Source organism: Myotis myotis, unplaced genomic scaffold (genome assembly GCF_014108235.1).
Source record: "Myotis myotis isolate mMyoMyo1 unplaced genomic scaffold, mMyoMyo1.p scaffold_m19_p_8, whole genome shotgun sequence".
Classification (NCBI taxonomy): Eukaryota; Metazoa; Chordata; class Mammalia; order Chiroptera; family Vespertilionidae; genus Myotis; species Myotis myotis.
In genome coordinates, this window is record NW_023416390.1 from 33,128,906 (window position 1) to 33,142,432 (window position 13,527).

Below are 13,527 nucleotides of genomic sequence, written 5' to 3' on the forward strand. Positions count from 1 at the left end.
ATGAGAAACACTGGAGTGATGAAAAGGAAAGTCATGTTGACCTCTATGTCAGAAATGCAAGGCCCACTTAGAACCTCTTTCTACATGGACTTAGCATCATGGCTGATGGTCTGGGCTCTGTCGACAGACTGGGTGGGTGACTTGTGGTTCTCACCACATTCTAGTCATGTGGCAATACCCACATCAGTATTTCTCAAACTTCCCATTTTCAAAATGTACCTAACACGTGTGGTGGTTGTGACGAACAAATGACATAATGCATGTACAGTGTTTGGCACAGTGCCTGGCACACAGTAAGTGCTCAATAAACGTTGGCTTTGATAACTGCAAAGAAACCACTTTGATACTGTAATACATAGTCATATGAGTAGTGATGCCCCCTCCCAGTTGGCATGTGTTCCACGGAGTGGAAAATATTGGCTGCGTGTGCTACTTTCTTCATTTTAATTAATCCGAAGACATTCCTCAAAGAATAATGTGTGCTGTGTCTTGCCTGAGATGAATTTCACTTCCAGCAGCAGCAATATTTCAGCTCTTCTCCCTTCTCTTCTGCACCAAGATGACTTTACACCCAGAAAAGAACTCAATTAGTTTGAGTTAAACAGAATGCAATTGGATCCTGAAATATTATCTTTTTTTCCCCCTTTAAGGGCTTAGAAATAAAGTGTGCCACCCATTGAAGTGACTTTTGAGTGTTATCTAGTGATCAGAGCAATGTATCTCATGGTTATTATCTTTGAGTCATTAAGGCTAATAAGATGCAAAGGTGAGCGTCCCATCCACAGGTGAGTGTGGATAAGGATACAGATCAGAACTGGGCATGCGAGTCCACCAGCACGCATATAAGGAGACAGATTATTTGTGCTTTCTGATTGGCTCCCTGGGTTCAGGTCCACTGCCCCTGTGCTTAGCTGTTATAATACAGGAGTGCCCTCTACTGAGCTTCTTGTATAATGGATGAAGGCCTTTACATGGGTAAGTTTGCCTAGTGAATGTTCAGTCCATACTGAACAAATGAATGGATAAGCAACTCCCTGATCTGATTCTCTATCTGGATCTGCGGGACCAATTCTCTTAGATCCCCACTTGTTAAGATGAGAAAGTGCTTCTGTTGGGGCCCAAAGCTTGGGGATGTTAACTCTCCAATGCAGACTCAGGTCTTGTCTGTGTGGCCAGTGCAGAGCAAGGGGGCGACTGGCCAGGAGAGAGAAGCAGAAGCCGGGCAGAGCATGGAGGGGTTTGACCAGGAAAGCCATTCAGAGAATCACAGGTTGATGGAAGAGAGAGGGACTCAGCATCCAGGAAACCCAGCTGAGATTAGAGATGGGAAGAAATCAATCTTTGCATCTTATTCAGTGGGCAAGCAAGGCCGCCAGAAATGGAGATGGGACCAGGAGTGAAGAATCAAGGAGGCCAGTTGGACAAAGAAAGCAATGAGGCCTGAAGCAGCCGGAGCCAGGTGGTCCAGGATTGAAATTCTTTGGCTGGTGGGATTGTTTCCTTAACAAAGAACTCACCCACACCCCCAGAAGTCTCGGGGAGTGAAGGATGGGATATGTCTCTGTCACTGGACAGGCTCTGCATTCCAGGTGAAATGCCAGCCCCAGGCAACACACAGAGGGACTAAAAGACGCTGCTTCCAAGGGGAGTTTTGTGGATGGTGCAATAGATTTTGCTGGAGACAGATATGAATTTGGGATGTTTATGGCCTTTTGCTTTATTTGAGTGGTCTAAAGACTGGATATAAAAGGGACCCATTACCCTATTGTCCATCAAGTTTATGATTTTAATGAAAAACAAAAACCAGAAAAACAAAAAAAAAATCCCAAACAGTTCGGAGTACCTTATTTTATTATTATTATTATATTTGTGTGTGTGTGTGTGTGTGTGTGTGTGTGTGTAGCAACAAGGCTGAAATAATTCAGGTTCTCATTTTTCCCAACAACCACTACTAGGATCATTTTGTAGTTGTTTCAAATTTTGGTAAAAAACAACCGAACAAAAACAAAACATAGTTAAAATATTTTTCCCCACTCAAGTCTCCATTTATCAATTGCTCATCTCAATTACATGTCTGAGATAGGTATGAAAATTTAGAAGTTATTATCTTTTCTATCAATATTATTTCCAGATAAGACTCTTGTATAAGATTGTTTTCAACCTCTCCTTAAAAGCTTAAATTTCATCTCTTAAGTGAACTTTTATCAAGGATGTCAAGAACCCAGGTCTACTGATATGACAAAACAATTTCTTATCAGTGCCAGTACCTTTTCAGGTGAAGGAGAAGACAGAGTTTGGTATGCAGAAGTTATTTCTGATGCCTTTAGTAATTCAGTTACCGTAATTATGTTTCGACTCTAAAAGCTACAGTGAAGAAAGAGGGGGAAAACAGGATAATAAATACTGATTAGAGTTCTGTACTCGCAACCAAAAAGTATTTGATGGAAACAGAGCACGTTGGCTTCTCCCCCTCCCTCCTCCCCAGGTGAACTGGGATGCCTATTATTTTCATTTAATTAAAACCTCCTTGGCTGGACCCAAGAGAGAGGGAAACAATTGCGCTTTTGTGCTTCTCTGAGCCCTGTCGGCTCCTTACTGTGGCGGAGGAGGCAGGGTGTGTTGCCAGGTCTTGCTCTGTCTACTGTGGGGCCCGTCACTCAGGACGACTCCTTCCAATCCAACAGTCGCTTCTTGTGGAGCTCCGCTGTCTGTGAATATGCTCCAAGACCCTGAAGAGAGTTCTTTGGCTGGTTGCTGGGTTTGTTAGAGACACGGCCACCAAAGATTATTATTTCCCCAGGAGTTACCCTGTGCTTATGTGATCTAACACTTTCTTCTTTCTTTTTTTAAAATGTATTTTATTGATTTTTTATAAAAATGAAGGGAGAGGGATAGGGAGTTAGAAACATTGATGAGAGAGAAACATTGATCAGCCGCCTCCTGCACACCCCCCACTGGGGATGTGCCTGCAACCAAGGTACATGCCCTTGACCGGAATCAAACCTGGGACCCTTCAGTACACAGGCCAACGCTCTATCCACCGAGCCAAACCGGTTAGGGCCACTTTTTTCATCGATCATAGAAAATCCCTTTTACTTTCTTGCTCCTACCCCCTCTGATCTCTTAAATCTGCTTTTCTGAGGTCATTGGGGACCAAAGGAAAAATCCCAAGGCCCTTTGGTTCCCTTCTTACCTGGCCTTTCAACAGGCTCTGCTGATCACTCCATCCTTCTAAACGTTTTTCCATAAGAAAACCAACTGGCCCTGCTGGTTGGCAGTACTGCTACCTGAGATGCAGGTGACCATCATGCCCACGACTATCTCGGACTGTTAGCATTGGGAGTGAGGTAGAGGAAGGGAGCAAAGGGAATTAGACATTATTAAGCTTAATCAACTAGGGAGTGTAAGCTTGTTTAGCCAGGAAACTAAAGCTTTACACACTCCAGGGAATAGCAACCTTGCCCATCAAGGGGATGAACACCCATCCCTTCCCCCACAGGAGCAGTCCGCCTTCCAGAGCCTGGATTGTGGGGGAGCAGGGGGCGGTGCTTCTATGAGGCAGGCGCAATATGAGTCAAGATGGTGACCATACAGGCTGGTCAGTCTAGCTGGGGAGGGGGTGGGGAGAATAGATTGGTTAGGAGGAGGACCCATTAGAAGCCGTTGAAAGCTTGGGGAGTTGATTGGTTCCTTGAAAAGAGTACCTGGTCCTTCCCAAGCCTGAGATGATATAATCCCAACTAACAAAGCCCTTCTCTCTCTCCCACCCAATAGTGCGCTGGGCCCTGTGCACTGGCACGTTCTCACTCCATAGCAACCATGTGGCCTTAGCAGCACCCACCCAGCGGACAGCCAGGCGGACTCCAAACGCAGGCTCCAAGTGCGAGCCTGGGTAGCAGCACAGCAAGAGCTGGGAACAGGGCTAAGCTACTTGGACCTGGACAGGGACTGAGGCTGCTTAGCAGCTGCCTGCGGCCCAGCGGCCTCGCAGACTCTTAAACACCGGCTCCATCCTGAGCACAGCTGGGAAAACAAGCTCTAGGCGAGCTGGATGGCAATAAAGGCTGGACTGGACTGAGCTTTAACATGGACTCTACTTTGGCACAAAATGTCTGGGCACTGGCCCTATTTTTGGGCTTGATGAAGGCAGGATTGGACGTTTTCCATGGAGGAACAGATGGAGATGGGACATAGAAAACCCAAGGGAAATCCTTTGATTTTGCATCTAGCGCCACAAATAAATCTCATCACCAGGCCTCATCCTTCCTTGTGGGTCTCCTGGAAGGTTTTCCTTGCAACACCGCAAGGACCCCACTTCCACCTGCAGCAGGATGGTCACAGGTTCAGAGGTGCACCACCCTCATGGACCTCCAAATGTGCAGCTACAACACGGTGCTCCCCTCCTCCTCTCCCATCATGCCCACTAGACTTTGTTTCATTAGTTGTCAGTCCATAGAACCTTGGTGGCCCCCAGTGGTTGGTCTTGGACCTTCCCCTCCTCTGTTTCCCAGTAGTCAATCGCTTCTGCCTCTCATGATTTCTCACTATCACTGCCAAGAGCAGCTGGGTGCTGGGTTCACTTGGCGGCATTCCCAGGGCACCCATCCCTTGGATCTGCAGCCTTCCCATGGTGCCGCTGGACACCCGCTGGACATCAGGAGACTGGACTGCTGTACTGTCCCCATCAGCTGCAGTCCTGACATCCGGCCAGCCATTTGGAACTGCCTCTCCCTGTCTCCTGAGTCAGACCAACAGCTGCTGGTTGCATGTCCTTTGACCTGGATGCAGCCCTGGGTCCTCTGATTTATGAGGGGCTGGTGCAGACCAGAGAAGCCAGGGGGACAGAAACAGTCACTCCAGCTGGTTCCCAGTCTGTTCTGGCTTAGGATAAAAAGATAAAGAAAAACAAAAGCAAAGAAATGAGAATAAATTTAATTTCTGTGGTGGAAGAAACTCACTACCGCTTATTGAATTCTAGCTTATTTATCTAGAGTTTCTTAACTTAATTTCCAGCCTGCTGCTCATGGACCATGTCTTCGTTATATTTTTATCTGGTGCAAAGTGGGCAAAAGAACGCCATAAAAAGGTTTCTCCTGGCTAAAGAAGTCAAAATTCAAATGTAAAAATTAGGCCTAGACTTTGGGGCAGAGTGGTGATACGAGAAACAATTAAAATCACATGTAGTCACAGGGCCAGAAAGTTGGCTACAGACAGGTGTCTACTATAAAAAGTTGTTTATACCGGCCAGAAATTGGAATGCCCATTTGTAGCAAAATTATTAAATAATCTAAGATACTTCCATGCCATCAAACACTTCAGAGCTAATAAAAGGAACGGGATAAATCTGTGCATGTCGTAATGGTTATGATCACCCGATTGATTTTTAAGAAAGGATAGTACACAAATACTCCCATCTAGATGAAAAAATGTTAGTCTCTGTCATATATATATATATATATATATATATATATATATATATATACCTGTGTGTGTGTGTGTGTGTGTGTGTTTGAATGTGTAGGTATGTGAGATAGATTTGTAGATATGATATATGTGAGGATTTTCTAAGAAGAAACACAGGAACACAAAAATCTATTGGTAGTGGTTATTTCTGGACAATGGAACTGAGTATGTGGAATGGAAAAGAGACATGTTTCATTGTATACCTCCCGTACGGTTTGAATTTACTTTTTATGTGCACAAAAATATCATTTTCATAATAAAGAATGTAAAAAAAAACCCCACCATTTAGCTAGTGAATGCATGCACAGACAGAAAAAATGCCTGCATACATATGCAGATTTAAAAGGCTCTTAATTCTGCACTACATTCTAGGAAGAATTAAAATAATATAACAAACGCCCAGAGAATGAATTACCGCACCAGCAAATGTCAAATATCCATAAGTAAGTGCTTCCTGTCTAGAGGCATGTCAGCAGCCTTCAAGCATGACTGAGACGGGGCTAGGGCAGCCCTTCCCAGGGCAAATTGACGGAGAGCATCATTTTCCTTCAGAGCTGCTATTCTGCTACCTCAAGGTCAGGCTGGCAAGGCTAAACATCACATTAACAGAAGTGCTTTCCTGGGGAGGTGGAAGCAGGGCGAGGTTCAGCTCTTCAGAAACCTTTAACCTCCGGGGAAGGTTGTATGCTGCCAACATCCCAAGTTCTTTGCAGGTTTTCAAGAGATTCTCTCCAGGGCCGTCCCTGAAAATAAAACAGTGGACTGGCATATGCTCATAATGCCAATGACATTTTGTGCCATTACTTGAAAATATAAAATCCTCTTCTGCTGTGTGTGTATGCAAATATCTTTCATAGCGACGTTTAATCTCCATATCATTAGCAACTTATCACAGGAAAGTCATGGAAAGCAGCCTTCCAGTGGAGTTTCTGTATGTAGTGAAGAAACCGACTTTCCACAAGGTTTTCTCACACTTTTTGTAATCACCTGTAAACACAGTAACATTAGATGAGTTTCTTGTGTGAAATAGAATGCCTTTCACTTTTAAAGGGTGTATGTTATTTATACACCAATGCTTATCGCCCAAGGAGTAGGTGTTCTCGATGATGCTAAATGTGTGTAATACCAACCGATAGTCTTCTCCCCTTCAAACCTCAATACCTCTTGAGGAAGTAACATTTTCCTGAAAAAAAAAACCAAACATCCTTCTAGACCATTTTTAATTTTGACGTCTTAACGGAATTGTATGAGGAACTGAAACGAATAGAATAAAATATTGTCATTCAGGGAGCAATTGAGTCTGGCCGGGGTCATCAACCATGTCATTGCGCCTGGTATCGATCATGTCTGCTATTGGCAATTTGACCTTTGCCCTCTCCACAGTAATTTCAGTAAGCTCATTACTTTTTATTCCTTCTCGGGGCACTGTAAAGACCCAAGCTAAAGAACTTAATCAGCAAGTTTGATTTATCCAGGATCTGAACATAGTTATTTGCCTCCTTCCCCCCATTCTAGAAACTTCTGTCATAGTCAACAATACACAGAGTTGGAAATGATGTAAGAAAGTCAGAAGATTCTCTAAGCCACCTGAATCTCACATGTTCTTATAATCACATTGCTAAAATCATATATATATCACATGAGGATATTTTTTCCCCATTGATTTTTGGAGAGCGTGGAAGGGAGGGGGAGACACACACAGAGAGAAACATTGATGTGAGAGAGACACATCAGCTGGCTGCCTCCTGCACACACCTGACCAGTCAGGGGACCAAGCCTGCAACCAGGGTACATGCCTTTGACCAGAATTGAACCCCCGATCCTTCAGGGGGCTGATGCTCTCACTACTGAGCCAAACCTGCTAGGCTTTTAAAATTTATTTTAGGTTATTTTTCCTTTTTCTTTTCTGTTGAAGCCATTCTCCTGATAACCACTCTCTGCAACAAAGGGTTAATTTTTTAAAAATCACTGGAAACAGACCTAGGGTGTATGGATAAGCTCTGTGAAGCCAGCATTGGACCAAGCACCTATCAGGAATCAATATTTCAATACAGGTAGCCAAAGAATATTATTTTCATGATAAATGCTATTCCTTTAAATGCTCTGAACTTTTATCTTTTCATTCCTCAAGTTCCTTCTAGTGAAGAAATCCTCTTAACTTGTTAACATGAATTACTGAGCATAAACTATTTTCTTTATATTGGATATGTGGGAAGGTGGTTACCTGTGTTAATCTGTGGTGGATAAACCACCATTCATTTATTCATAAATGTCTATTAAGATTTTAGGATGCCCAAACCATTTGAGCAGGTGAGTACGGGTGATAATGGGAGAAATATGTTGACAATATGTCCAAGGCATGAGCCCTCTACTCAAAACATTTACTGCCTGGTTGGGAGTTAAGTGGTCACCCACTTTGGGGAATCACATCTCTTTCACTTCTCCTCTATTGCTTGCCTTTCTTCTCACTTTTCCACTCCAACCTCACTCTTCCCTTTTTCCAGATTCCAATGTCCTCTTCTTCCTGCCTTGTCCTTTCTCTCTTACAAGGCTGTCTCCCCCTCCTCACTGAGTGGTGGCCCATGGTGCCAGCCTGGACCCACCTCCATGTCCAACTCAACAAAAAAGAGAAAGGCATTCCGACAGGTAAGTGAGAAAATGGCCTGATCCGCAGACCAGGGTCCTGTGCCACTGTGCCCAGGGCCCTTGCTGCTGTGTGGGCTGTAAGATCACCAACGGACGCACAGTAGACACCCATGCTGGAGTCGCCATATGATAGCTCATGTTTCACATCGGGAAGGGTCCAAGTGAAATACAGAAAGTGAACAAACCATCCTTTTCAATAGAAATACAGTCTTTAAGGAAATAATTCAATATTTATTCACAATATTAAGACACAGTATGTGAATATGCATTCTGTGCCTGGTGATGGACTCATGAAACATATTGCTGATTCTCAAGGAGTGTGTAGGCCAGTGACAAGTGCAGACAAGCCACCAGGCAGGAATAGCAATGGGCCAGTTCTCAGGGTGAGGGGAGCTCAGAGCATGGTGGGGTGGGGATGGGGGACGGCAAGGAGAGGGATAGGGGAAGTGAGGGGAACACCCTCAGAGGAAGCTTCCGTGCAGGTGACACCTAAACGAGGAACATAATCGACAGATTTTCAGGTAAATAAAACATGTCGTCCTCATATCCTCCTGAATGCCCTGATGGCCTTGGGGTAACATGGTCATGAACCAACATAAGAAAACAAGGCAGTTTGTTAAGAAGGGCTCTGCGCAGCATCCTGGGACAAGAAGCCTCTGCTAGCAGCACCTGGGAGCAGAGTTGAGGATAACACCCCTGACAAGTCCAGGTGACTAATCAGGAGTTTTCTCCTCCAGCACCAAGGGCCTCTGTGCCCCCACTTCAGGTGGATAATACAAAAGCTCACTTGCAATCTTAAAGCCATACCACCCACTTAGCAGGCCAGCCTTGGAGACCTCCTGATTAAAAGAGTAAGAGGGATAACAACAAAAATAGCTCCTGGTAACTCAGTGAATATTGTGTGCTAGTTCATTGGTAGCACCTCTCAGTTAGTGTGCTGTGACCTCAAGGATGTGACACTTTATATTTCAAAGATTTATTTTAATAACACCATTTTCATGTTAAGGAGGTTTGTATTAAAAAGCAAGTCAGGAGAATAATGAGAAGAAAATTTGATCTAGTCTCCTTATCACAAGAGGGGCTGAATGGGACAGAGAAGGCTGTGAAGGTCCCTCTGTGCAGACCCCTACAGGGAAGCACCCCACCTCAACCCCTCTGCACCGTCCCCATAAATATGCACTTTCTTCATCTTCTGTTCAGCACGTATTGAGTTTCCACTGTGTATACAGGGCTCTCTTGGCCACAAGAACACAAAGGCCTACAAATACTGTTCCTTTCCACCTCCCTCCCTCCTTTCCCCTCTCTTTCCCTCTCTCCTTTCTTCTTCTCTCTCTTTCCTTTTCTACACTCCCTCCCTCCCTCTGCTTCTCCCCCCTTCCTGCCCCCCTCCTCCCCAGGCCTCTAGCTAGTGCCTGGCAGGTCTCCTCCTTCCCCTGAGGACTCCTCTGCCCAACCTTGCAGCCCCCAGTCTGCTGTGCCCTCTCCCCACCCTCTGAACTTGTCCTGCAAAAGCCACTCCTGATCCACCACAAACTGGATGTCTTTCAGTCCTTATCTTACTTGTCCCCATGGCCTCTGGCACCTTAGCAACATCCCCCCCCCCCACCAAAACTCTCAGCTTTGGCTTTCCTTGCATTTCAGTACAGCCCTGCTTCCAGCTCTTTTGTGCCTTGAGGCTCCCTAACAGGGTCCTTTTCATCCATCTGCCCACGAACTGTGAGTGTTTGCTGGGTCCTCGGCTTGGCCCTCTTTCCACACCACATGCACCTTCGAAGGATAGGCTCTCTGCTCCGGGGACTTCTTCCCCACAAATCTCATCACCCCGACGTCTGCCTCTCCTGTGCTCTGTGCCTCAGTCTGCTCACCCGTAACACCAGCATAACCATGCCTACCTCACATGGCCCTTTGAGGATCACAGGAATTAATCAATCCACATGGAGAGCTTAGAAGAGTGGCTGGCCCAGCTTGGTTCTCAGTAAACGTTCTGCTGTCATTCCTGGCATCCAAAAACACCCCAGAGCCCCGCCCCTCTAGCACCCTGCTTTAGACGGTTCCTCGCAGCCAATCTGTTTCCTTTATACCAAACAGATGGCTTTTTTTTTTTTCCCAAAAAATAAAAATGAATTAAGAGGCTGTAGTAGTCTAGAGGAGAAGGGAGAGAAAGGAGAGTTCCAACGGACATAGAGAAGAGGAGTGATGGCCAGAGAGGTGAAGGGAGGCAGGCAGGGGGAGAAGGGAGTACAGGGAGACCAGAAAGCAACCTGCCAAGAGAGAAAATGTGTGGTCAGGGGTGAGAAGCACCGTCCTGAGAGCGCCCACCCAAAGACTGAAGCAGAGAAGTCTTCTGTTGTCATATACACAGAGCTGATGCCCTAGAGTCATCTCACATTCATGGGTAAAGTGGGCTCACCTCCTTGAGTAAATAGTAATGCACAGAAGGTAAGGATCCTATATCATCTTCTTTTAGAATCCCTCCCCCAGGGACTTGACAAAAGGATGCCTGTGCAATGAGCGAGTGCAGATTGCTTATCCAGTATCAGGAAGAACCTATAGGTGAGTGGTATCGGCTGTTTTCCTTTGTATCAACCATCAGGGTCCACGGCAGAAGGACTCAGGAATCCATCAAACAATTTCCAGTTTCACTGGAAACATCACTTGTGGAGATCATCAATAGCCACTCTGCAGTTAGCATCAACAGTGCCCTGGTGTGCAAATAGAGGCCAACTTAGTAGGAATTCATCACATCCATGGAGGATACAGCTTATCAGGGACAGCAATGTTAATAGATCCCACAACTCAATCTCTCAACTAATCATAGTGTGAGAGAACAGAAGGTGGTACCTGTCATGCTGTGGACTCAGAGCCAGGAAGAGTCATGGCTTCCTTAAACAATACCTTTGTTGACGAGACATCGTTCACATGTTTTAAGATTCTCTTAAAACAAAGGCCCCGAATCATGCTGGGTTTGAGGATGAATGTAAGTCAACACCCAAAGGGTTTGCAAGTAAATTGGTGATTCAACTGTTCGCTTTGTAATCCATCATAGAGTATTTACTGAGCACTAACTACGCATCTGGCTCTGTCCTCAGAGCTGGGGCTGCCCTGGGGAGCGAAGATAGCAGAGTCCTGCCTGCTTGGACTTAGTCAGCTAAGAACATGGTGCACGGTGGCTACTGTACTAGATTATTGTTCTGGCCAGAATTTGGCTGGAAGAAAATATAATGGCGAATAGGTAAGGAGGAGATGTATAGAGAAAATGTATTTTTAAATGTCCATAAATGTAATGGATCTTAAGTCTCTGAGTTCTTAAATTAGAATGTGAGATGTGTGCCTGGAAGTGTGTAAAGTCTGAGGAAATAGGAAGCATCTTCATGCGGCACCAATTGTTCTTGAACATTTGAGGGGAAAAGCCATGATTTTTGAATATAGATAAGTTATATTTAAAAAATACAATAGTTTCAATATTTTTTATGGTAAAACAAAAATCCTGAGGACATTCCTCACTGGTGGCAGCACCTTCAGATTCCAGTCCTCAGAGGGCGTTTCCTCCCCTGCTGCTGGTTAGCCCAGGGGAGCCCTGTTTCTGTGTTTTCTCTCTCCCTAACTATTCTGGCTCACTTTCCTCTAGAAAGTGAGCTACAAACACCAGTCTTTACAATCGAATGAGTATGGTTAAGAGGGTAACAGTGGTCCGTGCTGACACTGGGTAGCTCACATCCTCAGCTGGGAGCTTATCTGCCTCTTCTCCTATTGTAGCTGGAACAGAAGAGCTGCTCCAAGGAAAGCTGTCCAAACGGTATGTTACTTTTCAAGAGCAAAACTCACAAATACGAGTTGACATTAAAATACATTCACGTAATTGACTTGGAGAATAATGAAGACAAAATGTTGGATGATCCAACTTCCCCACCTAGAGAAGAGGTCATGAATGTATTGACTGGAAAGACATCTTATTGGCCTGTAGAGATGAGCTGAGAATAATTTGAATACTGTGGGAAAGAATCAAATGAATTCTTCTCAAAGTTCACCATGAATAGAGATGACCCAGAAGCTTATGATACACGCAGATTCCTGGCATCCGTCCCAAACATTCTGGTTCCCTGGGTCTTTAGTTGGTTTGGGGGACATGCTTGTTTTCACCAGCTCCTCGGGGGATTTTGGTACACGTTATTATCCTCCCACATCTTGAGAAAAACCTAGCTCTGCCTGGTTCGTGGAAGGCTTCATCGTGGTCCCACGAACCCCTGAGATGGAATGGCAATTCAGCTTCGTGTGTTCGTATTCCTGGAGAGAGGGAGGACCGATACCTTTCTTCAGATCCTCAAAGAGGGTCTGACACAATAGCATTTGGGGGCTGTAGGAAGGAGACCTTAAAGCTGGACTCTGCCATTAGCAAGATAAAAAGGAGGAAGACAAAAAGGCTATATAAATGGGCGTGGCTGTTTACTCATGGCTACAGAGAAATGTTTTGATTTTAACATAAATTGAGACATTAAATTAAAAAAAGAGAGAAGATATTTTGTAGATGGCTCAGCATACAGGCGATCTGTGTCTATAGGACCTTCCATCCACCTCCTTGCCAACAGATGTGCGGTTGTTATGACAGCAGAGAAAGAAATGTGTGGCAGCTGCTGCAACCATTACAGGCAAGTCAAATGTGTCCCCAGACTCACACATTATTTCTAACCTCCTCGGAAGACTGACCAAGAGGTCGGGAACGCTGGAGTGCTTCTAATTATCGAGGAAAAGACATTGGGCTTCCGAGTTTCAGGTGTTTCTTCGAACCACTGGCGCTGCGCTCTGGAGCGCTTTACAAATAGATGTCAAAGAAGAGTGAAAGGATTGAAGGCGACAAAATTTAATCAGAACAAAAAAGCAAAGAATCAAGAAATGAAACCAGGAGGAGGGGGAGGGGAAAGCACATACATTCCCTCCAAATGGATTTCTCACCCAAAGAAATTGCTTTCTCTACGAGATCAGACACTGTGAATTGAGCTTCCCTTCAATGTTGCTATGAAGTTGCTAAGCACAGAGAAGCATCTGGGGGAAGGCTCGCCAGATGAGGCGTAGAGACTGCCCCCGCCTGCAAGTGGTGTGGGTTTTGTGTCAGGAGGGCATCTTCTGTACCCGAGCCCCTGTTCCAAGGCCTTCACCTGGGACTTTTCCTGCTCTGTGCTCCCCACCTGTGGGTTTCACATGCAAGGCTGTCCACTGGATCCACGCACTTCTGTCCTCTTGATTCCTCACCCACAGAGAGGGACCAATACGTTCAGTGCCACCTCAGCCCACCCCCTGCATAGGAGCCCCAGACCCTCAGGGACTTGAGATGTTGATCTGATGAGAAGGCTTTCTCTTCCCCTTGATGTGGCTGCCCTAGTCCCATCCTAGAGGGGTCTCTGCTTACGCTTGGCAGAGAGA